General features: G+C 40.9%; 1 protein-coding gene across 6 annotated transcripts in view; it reads right to left on the bottom strand.

Moving 5' to 3' along the window:
- PPM1A (protein phosphatase, Mg2+/Mn2+ dependent 1A) overlaps positions 1–9,184 on the bottom strand; it is a 35,176-nt gene extending 25,992 nt beyond the window's left edge. For 2 of the 6 annotated variants that reach the window (XM_081150714.1, XM_081150713.1), the window contains exon 1: positions 8,016–8,448. The gene's annotated coding sequence lies outside the window, so the exon portion shown is untranslated. The other 4 variants (XM_081150717.1, XM_081150716.1, XM_081150718.1 and 1 more) reach the window with 3 other exon arrangements.
- Between the last annotated feature and the right edge of the window lie 2,999 nt (positions 9,185–12,183).

The raw sequence follows: 12,183 nt of genomic DNA, 5'->3' as shown, positions 1-12,183 counted from the left end.
CACAAAACAAAAGCTGCCAATTCTAAGATCAGCCTCTTGACATCCAAAACAGCCTTAAAGACTCTCACAGCAAGGATAACATTCTACCGCTTTATAAAAAGTGAACATTTTATTTACTGCCTATATACATTCTGAAGCATGATGGCATACTTCAGAGATATTTTTCTAAAGCCTGGTTAAGTTTTATGATTCTGTTTGCAAAACAAAACCAAAAAATAATATACAGCCTTTCTTTGCTTATCATTAATATTTCCACTTCTGAATTTTGGTAACAAAGGTAAATAAGCAAGCTTCATCTCCTATTGACAAAATACCAAATTTGATGGAATTTTTTTACCCCTCATGCTAAAGAAAAGGAGCAAAGTTAAGAAAGTAAGACATTCATTCATTCATTCAACTTGGTAATGATTTATGGTTCTTATTCTCTGAAATAGCACAACAGTTCTTAAGCATATCCTTTAAATAAATATTAAGCCACATACAGCATGACTCAAAACAAAAAACAAACAAAAAAAACCCTGTTTATCTACATCCCTGCCTGAGACAGTAATATCACTAATGAAAACAAAGCACCAGCCTAAATCTAAACTGGATTACACACGGTCTATGCTCTCTCATAGTCTGCTATATTTCTGGCTCACATTCAATTTTACCATGTACTCATCAGAAAATGAGCAGGAAGACTCTAAGATTCAACAATCATATACTGAGCATCAATTTAAAAAGAATGAAACTTGGTCCCTGCTTTCAAGGAATTTATTTTTTATAAATCTAAATATTAAAATGTTCCATTTACAGTCTAGTCTCTCCTGTAAGCCCAATTAAGTAGCTTGTATTTAAAACGATCTTAAACTCACTAAACATTTCAATTGAATAAAGGACTAACAAAACCATTTATGTCAGTGGGTTGCAAAGTAGTGGACATGAATAAAATAAGCCATTAAACAAAACTGTGTATGGTTTGTGGTACTAGTATTATAGCTGTATCATATATGTTTTTTTTAATATTAAAAATTTAATAGTTCTTCTTGGTGAAAAGTTCTAAAAAGGAGCTGACATGACACGCGGTATTGTAACTTCAAATTTAGCGTACACTTTCACTGCAGAGCCCAACTCAATCACAAGATTCACTTTTTGGGTAAGATGAAACTATAATCATACCCTTCCTATACAAACATTTTCTAACCCATCACAACTGCCAACAGATTCTTTTAACAGTAGCAACAAAACTGCAGTGACCCACATATATAATTACTTTGAAAGATCCAATGATGTTTTGTTTTTTGTTACTAGCTGTCAAACTTCGTACAAGTAACTTATAACCTGTTTCAATTTCCTCATCTGTTAACATACAGGTACAATTACTATGTATCCTATATAGATAAGAATATTTAATGAGATAGAACTTGAAACTTTCTATAATATTGTTTTGCATATAGTGCTCAATTATGCTCTATCACTGTTACTAGCTAATGTCAAGGCTAGAAAAAATGAAGATGCACACAAAGAATCAATGATTCTGATCTCCTTAGTATCATACTCCAGTAAACGGATCTAAGCAGCCACAGACTGCCTACATAAAATTATCCACTTAAATATTCAATAAAGAAAATTTTACATGTATTTTCTAAATACTGGAAATAGTTTAACAGTTTGATAAGGTTTAAAGTTTAGCTTAGAGGTTTTAATGAAGGCTATTCATATATTAGACATTGCTTTGGTTCACATTAAATCAGTTGATAGTTGCTAATACAATGTCTAATAACTGTGATTCCCACAATTTCTCTGTGTAAAAGGACGTACAGTTCATAATACTTGTAAATGTAACACTGGAAACAGAGATGCATGATTATGAATGTCCTGTTAAGCTTCAAAGCCCAAACATAGAAAATTAAAATGAAATCTTCAGGTCCAGAATCAGCCAACCTAATTTTTTATACCAACATAAACTCTGCCACATTTCAGATTTGTATAATCTTCATTCTTAAATATCCAGGTTCAGCCAAAATAATATATAAGTAATATAATAATCATCTGCTCCCAGAAAGCTAACTTCTTCCATCACCTCCAAGAGCAATCACTTCCACTCTAATGTAGATTTTGCCTAACACTAACAAAACATCTGAATGTCTGCTATCCACAAAGCACTGTGCTAGGCTTTGGGTATAATAAAGTTATTGTACTTTGCCCTATGAATTTTATAATTAAACTAAACACACAATTATAATTAAAACACAAATACCTAACAGTAAATCATATGGTTAAAGCCATACATATAATACAATAGATACTGCTATAGAAGTACAGAGAAAAGGAGAGAAGAAATACTCTGGTGATCAGGGAAGGTTTTGTGGAAGAGGAAATATTAGAAATGAGTTTTGATAAAGGAGAAAACAAAAGCTGAAGAAGGAAGGGAAAGAATTCCAAGCTATCAATCAGCATAAACAAGGATCCACTGAAAAAAAGTACAGGGTGTGTTCCAGAGATGGCAAGTGTACCAGTTTGGTTGAAATTAGATCAGTCCTGAGTACAATCATGGAAAGTGTCAAAAGCCAAACCAATAATATAAACTTTATTCTAGAGGCAAAAGAAGTCATTAAGTATATTGAACAGATATACAATATGATCAAAACAGTATTTTAGAATTTTGTGATGTTTATAGAATAGGGGAGGGAGATGCAGTATAAGATGCTAGTGGTAAAGAACAGTTAGAGTTCAAAAACCATGGTTTGGGTATGAGGTAAGAAGAATGGAATTGTTCCAATGCAATTCTTCCATTTTAACTAGCCTAGGACTCACATATAAAGCTTTAATGCCTTTTATGAAAACTTGCTATTTTTTTGTACAGGGAAAACTAAGTTAATTAGAAAAATTTTGTTTTCTTACTTTCATTTTTCCCGTAGAAGTATCTTCTTGCCCATTTCTAATCACAAACTGTTAACTCTTCAAAATACCAACCCTTGTATTTCCCTCACTGAACACTGTAGTCTGAACATTCGCCTTTGCTCTACTCTCTTCCTTTTTACCCTCTATGTAACCACCTACTCCCACCTAATCATGAACTCCAAACCCATGACTTTCCTCCAGCTTCCTAGTCAAACCTCCTCATATTCGACTCTCCCATTACCTCTTAACTTTTAGTCTATTCACATGTAAGTTCTATAACCCACAACCTTTACAACCTCTTCTAAAGACTCTACTCACACTCTCTCTCCTTTAGTTCTTACAGCTTCCAGACTCAACAACTAAAATTATACTCAGAACAACCCTCTCATACCCATTAAGTCTCTATTCCCCCAGGTATCTCAAGATTTCATGTGCTCGGTAACAGCATTTGCTCAATAACAAGAGCTACCACATTTCTTTGGTACTTTCTCTTCATGGTAGAAAATATGTCAACTTCTTTACATAATTATTTCATTTAATCTTCAAGATTACCTTATGAGAAAGGCTTTTCCATTTGACAGATAAAGAAAGTTGAGGCTTAGAGAAATTAGTAGCTTGCCCAGGATCACCCGACTAGGAACTTTTACCTTCTCTTCATAGCCTTCAATGTGGCTCTACGGACTGTGTGTACTCAAAAACATTTCCCTTAGTATCAATCATTTGAGAACATTGATTCCATTTCTCAATTTGAGCAATGATAGTTGAAGACACAAAATTAGCTCTGGGAATGAGGAAATGAACTTAACTTCTTAAGCCTTTTCTGAATGTTTTAGAAGGGACCCTTGTATTGAAAGACTAAATTTACAAAGACTTAATTCTAGGAAGCTGGATCAGAAGTATTAACATTCAGTTTTTTACATTTTAATTCCTAGGAACAAGAGGGCTCATCTAATTGGAAAAAAGTCACTCAGAAACATTTTTAAAATATATTTTTTATCTACACAGATCTAATCCTGGCATGTAATTTCAATTCCGAGCCTATATTTCATTTGTGAAACAGAGATAACATATATTTTAGAGGGCTGTGGTGAAAATTACAGCCTGACACAAATAAATGGTAATAAATTACGGCTTTTATTATTCACTTTCTTCTGATCCACGAGAAGTCAGCCCCCAGCTGACGTATCTTTTCTGGGGCTTCTACTGGGAGACATCTTTTTTTTTTTTTTTTTTTACTCAAAGCATAGGTGGTCAGAAAACCAAAATAAAAGTAAACTGAAATGTCAGAACAAGCTGCTCTTCTCTTTACATTAGCCCCTTCCAGGTGTTTTAAGAATGCAAAAGCTATCTTTTCCTATCTCTTTTTAAAATGTCTTACCAAGCACCCTATACATGTGAAATACATTATGTCCTTTAGAAAAAACATACTGCTGAGGGTGGAATTGGTCAGATTGGCTATTTGCTGAATCTCTTTTAAATAAAAATATGTATGTTCAAATTAAAAAATAATAATAAAAGTAGTGTGGTCTCATAGGATTTTAACTCAAATCATATCAGCCACAAAAACTCTAATGACTTTCAAACTGGATCCTAAATATGAATGCAACATAAACTTGGTCAATGGATTCCAAATAAACATATTAGTAATTATAAAAACTCAAGCTCCCTCATTTATTGCACATTTTACTCAAGGAATGTTTAAAACATTTCTAATCTTATAAACACAGTATTAAGTCTACTTTACTAATACTGTATATGCTAATACGTAGTACCTTTCAGTTCCTCATAAAAACTCTAAAGTCTATTACAATTTAGATAAAGGTATACCGTCTCTTAACTGTTTATTTTCTCCAGCTCCTCCTACCTGCCTCAGCAAAACAAAAGCTAGGTAAAGAGATTATCTAAGTAGTACAGAGATAACTAGGACATGCAAAGGTCAAAATCAAAAAGGGATATATCCTGGAGACTCAATAAAATATAAAATTGTCGTCGCTTGAGTAATATGAAGTACAGTAGATATTAGAAAGAGGAAAAAAAGAATATAATCAATCTTTTGATTGTGATACAATTTAACTCAAGCTTTTTTCATAAGGACCCAGGTGAGGGTAAAAATTCAGAGAATTTATACATTGAGACTAATAATAAAATAATAAATGAAGCAACTGAATTTTAAAAATTTTTGTCACCAACATCATTTGAGATGGGAAACAACGTATTCTGGCATAAACATACTACCCAAGGAATAGGAAGACACAAACTTTTACCTACTTTACCTAGTTGCGTGGTAACACCTTCCCCCTCCCCCAACTCCATATATTTTACAAGGCCACACCTTGTTTTATCTTCTAGCCTAACCCTTGTTGGACTCCACTTGAGTTGATTTTTCTCACATGGCTGACTCTTTCCTCTGACTGGATTAAGGATGGAACGTAGTCAAGAGTAACATTCATAATCAAGTCATGTCATGCCCTCATTTTATATACTTGTATCTATCAAACATTGTGATACTTGGGGAGGGTGAGGGAAGTAGAGTAACTAACATTCACGGGCAGGTGCCCATGTAAGAGTTAGATAATCATTTGGGGTGATTAATCTAAATATCACCTTATAATTAATTATTTCTACATGATCACAGATTTATATCAGCTCTCATGAGTGAGAATTTCAGAGATAACAAGCTCCCTGTGGACCTATGTCATCTTTAGTTTTAAATTATTAAGTAAATAAACATTCATAGTTAAACCAGAATCAGCTATACTATTAGCCATTATAATAAATAAATAGTCTAGGTGTAATCTGAACAAATTCAATAACTGTAGGTTTTAGTAACTACTTAGCAATATTTACCATGTGACAACATGATGTTGTTATAGATTTCTTTAAAAGAAAAAATAGATATTAGGGAAATTTTCAAATGGAGGTTCGTTAACAAGATAAGCAATACCCAACTGGAACTGACAGAAAAATCTTAATTATGTGTTTTCATAATAGCCTTCACATCAAACTACCAAGGGCCATGTGATTGTTCAAACCTGTAGTCTCAACCACCCTTTGTCTCCTATGGAATCTCGATCCCCTTTCCTCCCAACAGTTTTTCTAGACTTCCCAATCCTAATAGAAAAGTCAATATAGTCTACCTACTGGATTATCTTTCCTAAAGAACAATCAAGAACTTAAAATTCTTTTAACTAAGACAAAACCCCAGACAGAAAATCAGCTTCAGAATGTTGAAACATCAAAGCACATACCGGGCATTTGGTCAAGGCATATTGAACAAGATAATAAAAAAATTTAACTGGACAGTACATTTGATAATATAATCTACCCTTTTGGCTTTACTGATTTGTAAGTTGAAACTCAAAAGGTTAAAGGACTTATCCATGGACACAGATATTTTGGAGCACAGCCATGACTAAACAATTCTCGTCTCCTAGTGCAGTGTTCCCTTCAACAGTTTATACTGTAATTATGGTCATCACTCAGCCCTTCAAACTACAACATAAACAGATACAATCCGTGTTAAAAAAAACAAAAAAAACACACACATATATATATATTTATACATATGCCATGTAAAAGTTTTGATGACTGCAGCATTTAACCATGTTATTTCTCAAATATATAATGAGGTACCTCGCCAAACTTTACCAGTCTTAATATACCTCTCCCATAATGACTTTGCTGATGTGCAAAAATGTTTAGATATCAAGTAAAAAAGTCTTAAGCAACTTCCATGTGCAGTGCATTAAGTTAAAAGCAATTATCCCTGCATGATTGTTAAATTAGAAATAATGTGAGAGTTACACATAAGAGGGTCACTATCTTCCTAGCCAGTTTTTTAATCTGTAAAGAGTTACAGAAATACAATATTTGGCAAAGGCCCAACATGTAAAAAGACAGAAGTATAAAAATGAGGTTGTTCCAGTTAAGGAGATGGAGAGCAAGCCCTGCTGGAGCTCTGAGGACTCCGGAACCCCTAAGGCTCAGCAGAGTACTGTTTAAATAAATAAAGCCTCTGACTCTTCAGAGCTCTTTGCATCTAAAAAGTGGTTGTATTTAAAATCCCAACGTGCAAATTTGAAAAGATTACGCCTTATTCCTCAAAACAATTTTTTAAATTTCTAATTTCTTTCAATGTCAAAATCATTTACTGTGGGGAAATCTATCTCCCATTGACTTTATACTTCCGATACTCTTCCCGTAACTTAATAGAATGCCTTCGGCTCATTAGTTCAATTAGCAGAAAACTTAAGGGGGGTGGGTGGCGTATAGATCTCCTGTCTTGGACAACTGAAGTATGACCTCTGTGGATTTTTAAGTACCACGTGGTGCTTGAGGAAAAGGAAAAATGGTGATGGAATTTTCAAAACGTATCTAAAACTGTGGTTGGTAGAAGGCTCTCCACAGCCAGAAAATAATTCAAATCCACAAACAGCACAGAACCATACCTCAACCAAACGCTAACATCAAGAACTTTTACCCACACAATTTACACGGTTAAAAAGACGAGAAGAAATCAGTGTGGTTTTACTTCAATGGATCTGTTCGATGCCTTAATAATGAATGAATCGGAGGCATCACTGACGAGTTCTGAAGGAACCTCACTCTCAGCTCTGCCCCCTGTAAAACCTGAAGCAAATTCTACAGATTCTGGTGCGTCGAGGCCAAGTTCGGTCCAAAGGCAGCCCCCCGCACCCCGCCCTTCTCCCTGACGGCCTCCCTCCCTGTAGTTGGAGCCCAGGGCAGCGGGGCGGGTGGGGGCCCCGGGAACCCCCTAGCCGCTCGGGAAAAGTTCCGCCGGCCGCTCTCGCGCCGGGCCCGCCCGCGGCCCTTACCCACGTCGCCGCCACCTACACCAAACCCAGCCGAGGGTCGCGCCCCCTCCCCGAGCAGCAGCCAAAACACCCCGCCCCCGCCTCCCCGCCGACGCCCTCGCCGAGAGTTAACCCCTCGCCGCCCGCCGCCCGGCTCCGAGGAGGAGGCTGGGCCAGGGGGAGGAGTTGTCGTGTCTCCTCCCGGGAGCGCCCCGGCAGACGCCCGGCTTGTTTACAGGCCCCAGGCCCCAGGCCTGGCCGCCGCCGCGCAGGCCCGCGCCGCCCGCCCGCCCTCGGCCCGAGCTTCGCGCTTACCCGGAGCAGCCGCGGGCGGGCAGGTCCCTGGTCGGCCGAGGCGGCGGCGGCGACGGCGGCCGGGGAGGGGGCGGGATGGGGGTCACCGCGGCGGCTGCGGACCAGGTCAGGCAGGGGAGAGGGGAGAGGAGGGGAGGAGCCGGGCTGCGTCCAGGCCCCCGGCTCTCGGCGCCCTCGCGGCTCAGATCATCCGGGCGTTGGAGCGGGAGGCGGAGAGCGGGTCCCTGAGGAGGAGGAGGAAGAGCCGAAGATTCATCGCTTTCGCGCCCCACCTGCCTGGAGCCCCCCACCCCCCTCCCCAACCACCAGTTCTTGAGCTGCAGCCGCCTGAGCACCCGAAGTTGCGGGCCGGGCCGGCCCGAGACCAAGACCACTGCTCTGTCGCTCTCGCGCGCGCCCCCGCCCCTAGAGTCGCCGCCGCCGCCTCGAGCGCGTACCCGCGCAGGCGCGCTCACGAAGGAGCAGGGCGCCCCTCCCCCACTCCTCCGCCCGGCCCGCCCCGCCCCGCCCCGCCCCGCCCCGCCCCGCCTCGCCCAGCCGGCTCAGCCGCCGCTATTGCTGCGGTGCGGCGGAGCAGCCGGAGAGACCCGGATGTCGTTGGGCAGGAACTGCGGTGAGGGCCGGCGGGCTGGCCGGGCTGTGGGCAGGGGAGGGGCAGCCGTAGATGACGCCACGGCCCTACCCAGCTTTTCCCGCTGCGAAGGCCGGGACTTCAGGCCGAAGTCGCTGTATCCCAATCCCGGGTCGGAACTGGGCACCGGAGCTGGACAGTGTTGCGACTGTTAGGAGCAGTGGAGAATCGAGCCTCTGCAACTCGGGCAGATGCTGTCCCCGGTCTCGGAAGCTCTCCCTAGGACGTCCGCGCCTCCCGCCCCGGCGCTCCCACCTGTCTGCAAATAAGCACCCCACTTTCCGCCTAGATGCGGTCCACAGAGCCCGGAGGACGGACCCTGCCCCCTCCTCCGCGGGCGCGGGCGCGGGCTGTTCGCCGGGCAGCCCGAATGCGCGCTGAGTTCCAGGCCGCCGCCAGACCCCCTCCCCCAGGGCTCTGGAACCATTCTCCCCCGGTGACCCCAGGAGATCCATGCAAATGCCCCAGCCACACACCTCGTGTCCCGAAGAGCAGCGACACACACACCCTACCGCCACCCACTCACATGCACACGCACAGGGCACATGCGCTCAGTTTCTGGCAGGTTTTCTGTCTAACTCGTGGAATCCCACATTGTATTTGCACGTTAGGCAGTCACATGGTTCTCTCACTGGGGACCTCCAACGACCTCCAGCGAAATTAAAGGAAGATTTTTCAAAATCTAGAATATAATTAGAAACGTAACAGCTGCTTCTATGAAGACTTAGAGATCAGCTAAACCTAATTGAAACTGCACGTGCAGGGAGCCAAAATCCAGTTGAGCTAGCTAGACTACGGAAAACCCGACCCACGCTGTTTGCAGACGCCGGGGATACAATGACAAACCCTAGCCGGCCAATGAATCAGAACTTGGGAGCAGTACATCACCAGCTCGGGTTCCCATTGGCTGGGGAGCCTTTCCTCTCTTGTCAGAAGCTTAACCTGTTCATGGATTTGACCTACACCACATTTGCAGGAACAGAAGTTCAAAAGAAATATCCATGTTTTTTAAAAAATGCTCTAGTATATGCAAAGAGAAAAACAAATACGGACATACTTCGCTGTAGGAGACGGATACTTTAAAAAGAACACTGAAAAATATCAGTCAAATTGGGTTCTGGCCAATGAAATGGTAATTTGTGATGAGGCCTCTGCATTTTAACTCAGGAGTATACTATAGAGAGAGCAAGTTGTATGTCCTAAAACCACTGCTTTGTTGCCCCAACTCCTATTTTGTCTTTCTGTCATCAGCAACCATTTAGCTGCTTTTAAAACTGTAAAAGCCATCTCCAATTTCTTCAATGTGACTCTTTTGGGAAGATTCTGTTCCTTTCACTTTTAGGCCTGGGACCCAGCAACTGGATCAAACAGGATCACTAAACGGTCACTGGCAGGCCAAATCTTCAAGGAACCTCGAAATCACCCTACCCAATGTGTTTGGGGTTAGAATTCCTTAGAGTAAGATATGAAGATGGATCATTTCCAGGTATACAAAGTAAAAATGAAATTCACTTCTGCACTTAGTCCTAGTATCATGTGAGGGCACATTTCCTAATTACCTCTTCACACACTTGCCAAAAAAAAAAAAAAAGGAAAATTAGATCAAAGATCTTTGAAACTGCCTTATTGGAATCCCTAATACTTCAGACAAGTAACAGCATGATTAGCATGCTAGTGGACTCATTACCATTCTGAAATAGAAAAGCTCATGTGGCAACTGCTTTTTGGAGTGTCTTAGGAAACAAACTTTGTTATTCATAAGACAGAACCAGGGTTGCCAATGGCAGTAGTGGCGTTGAACTTGAAGGTCTTGACTGCCTTTCTACTTCCTTTAGGAATCCATACCTTTCTTCTCTCTGCTTTATACTTGTAGGAGAATCTGGGTTAATTATAGCAGAAGACAAAAAAGAGAAAATATGAACATAAAGAGATTTTTAAGGAGTCTGCACAGTGTACCAAAAATTGCCAATAAAACTGCATTTCCCTCTATTTCTTATTTCTCAATACAGCTTGCAGGGACATATTGGTATGAACTAGGAAACTCGTGGGTTGTAAGATTAACATTTTAAAATTTATAACAAAGGAATCTTAATATTGTCTGAATAAATATGCTTGATATTATAATATCCCCTTATAATAAATATTTTCCCTAAATATTATACTAAATATTTCCTAAATATTATACTATTTAGAAAGGGGCAAAAAGAAATTCAAAAAAAGAATGTTAAAAGTTTTCTTTTGAAATACAAAGATTTGTTTGGGCCTACACATGTTAGGGATATTCATAGTTTTTGTGAAACAGTGGGAATAGACTGCCATAACTGTAGTTTAGTATAATTTTTATAAGTATATTTTAAAACTATCCTACTCTGCTTTGGAAATCTGTTTATATTTTAATTACCGAAGAAGATTTTCTGAAAGATTGGCTTTCAAGTCCTGAATTTAAGTATATGCTTTTAGTCTAGTAATCTGGAGGCTTGGGGTGAGGGCAGGGACTGCAGCAAGGAGTCTGAAGCTTGGACCGATCAGTAATACTCTCTCCTCCTTTTTTCCCACAATCATGATTTAAAGGAAAGGTTAACATTCCTGATTCCAAAATTACTATTGTGAATCCACCCAGGAGGGTCACCCCTGAGACAGCCTTGCTCGGGCTTCTCAAAATAAATCTCAGCAATTTAAGCGCCTCCTCAAGGGAATCCCTGAGGACCCCCCTCACCTGACCCATTCATCCTTCCACACTGAAGCCAGTCACTACTGAGTTCCGAAGCCAGCAGCCATGGGTTCAGCCCCCCCTCTACCTTTCATGTTTCCTCACAAATGTCCTCTTCATTTGTCCTCTCTCTCTTCTTTTCGTTACTCTTTCCTTCTTGTTTCCTTTTTATCTCCTTTACCCTTTATCCCAACCTTCTTTTCTTTCTTTTCCTTGGCTTAGTCCAAATTACAGCTTCTGCTAACCACTTTCTATTGAACCAGTACATAGGAGAGAGTGACTAGTGCCCCTAAACTAATCTTGTTGGGGGGGGTGCCCCTCACTCTAGTCCCCCTTCCTCCATCTCCCTCCTCCCCAACACATCAGGTCATGAAAAACTTAGCAGTTTAAAGGACTGTCGCAGAATGAAAGAGATTAGAGAATTCTGTCCTGTGTGACATCACTGAGGGAACTCAGCAGTCTTCTGCTGCCACCTGGGCTCCTCCTGGTCCCTGAGAGAAATGTGGGCACTGTGAGCACCACGGGCTAAGCCTTGGAGAGTCTGTAGAATAGGCTCTTGCCTCAAGAGAACCATATACGGCCACAGCCTTATAACATTGATGTGGCTCTTGTCAGACAAGTTCATCTGTTCAACAGATAATTGTGTGCCAGCCCCTGTGCTGGGTGCTGGGGTTAGATAATGACACCAATGGGCAAATGCCCAGCTCCCAAGGAGCTGATATTATAATGAGGGATAGAGACAAAGAAGTAAATAAACAAGGAAATTGTATGTTGTGCTCGGTGCTGTAAAGAAAAAAAATAAGGAACTATGTCAGGGAGATGACTAG

The sequence above is a fragment of the Miniopterus schreibersii genome (assembly GCF_964146895.1).
Source record: "Miniopterus schreibersii genome assembly, chromosome: 1".
Lineage (NCBI taxonomy): Eukaryota > Metazoa > Chordata > Mammalia > Chiroptera > Miniopteridae > Miniopterus > Miniopterus schreibersii.
The sequence above is the reverse complement of the archived record's forward strand: the minus strand, read 5'-3'. Positions and strand labels throughout refer to the sequence as shown.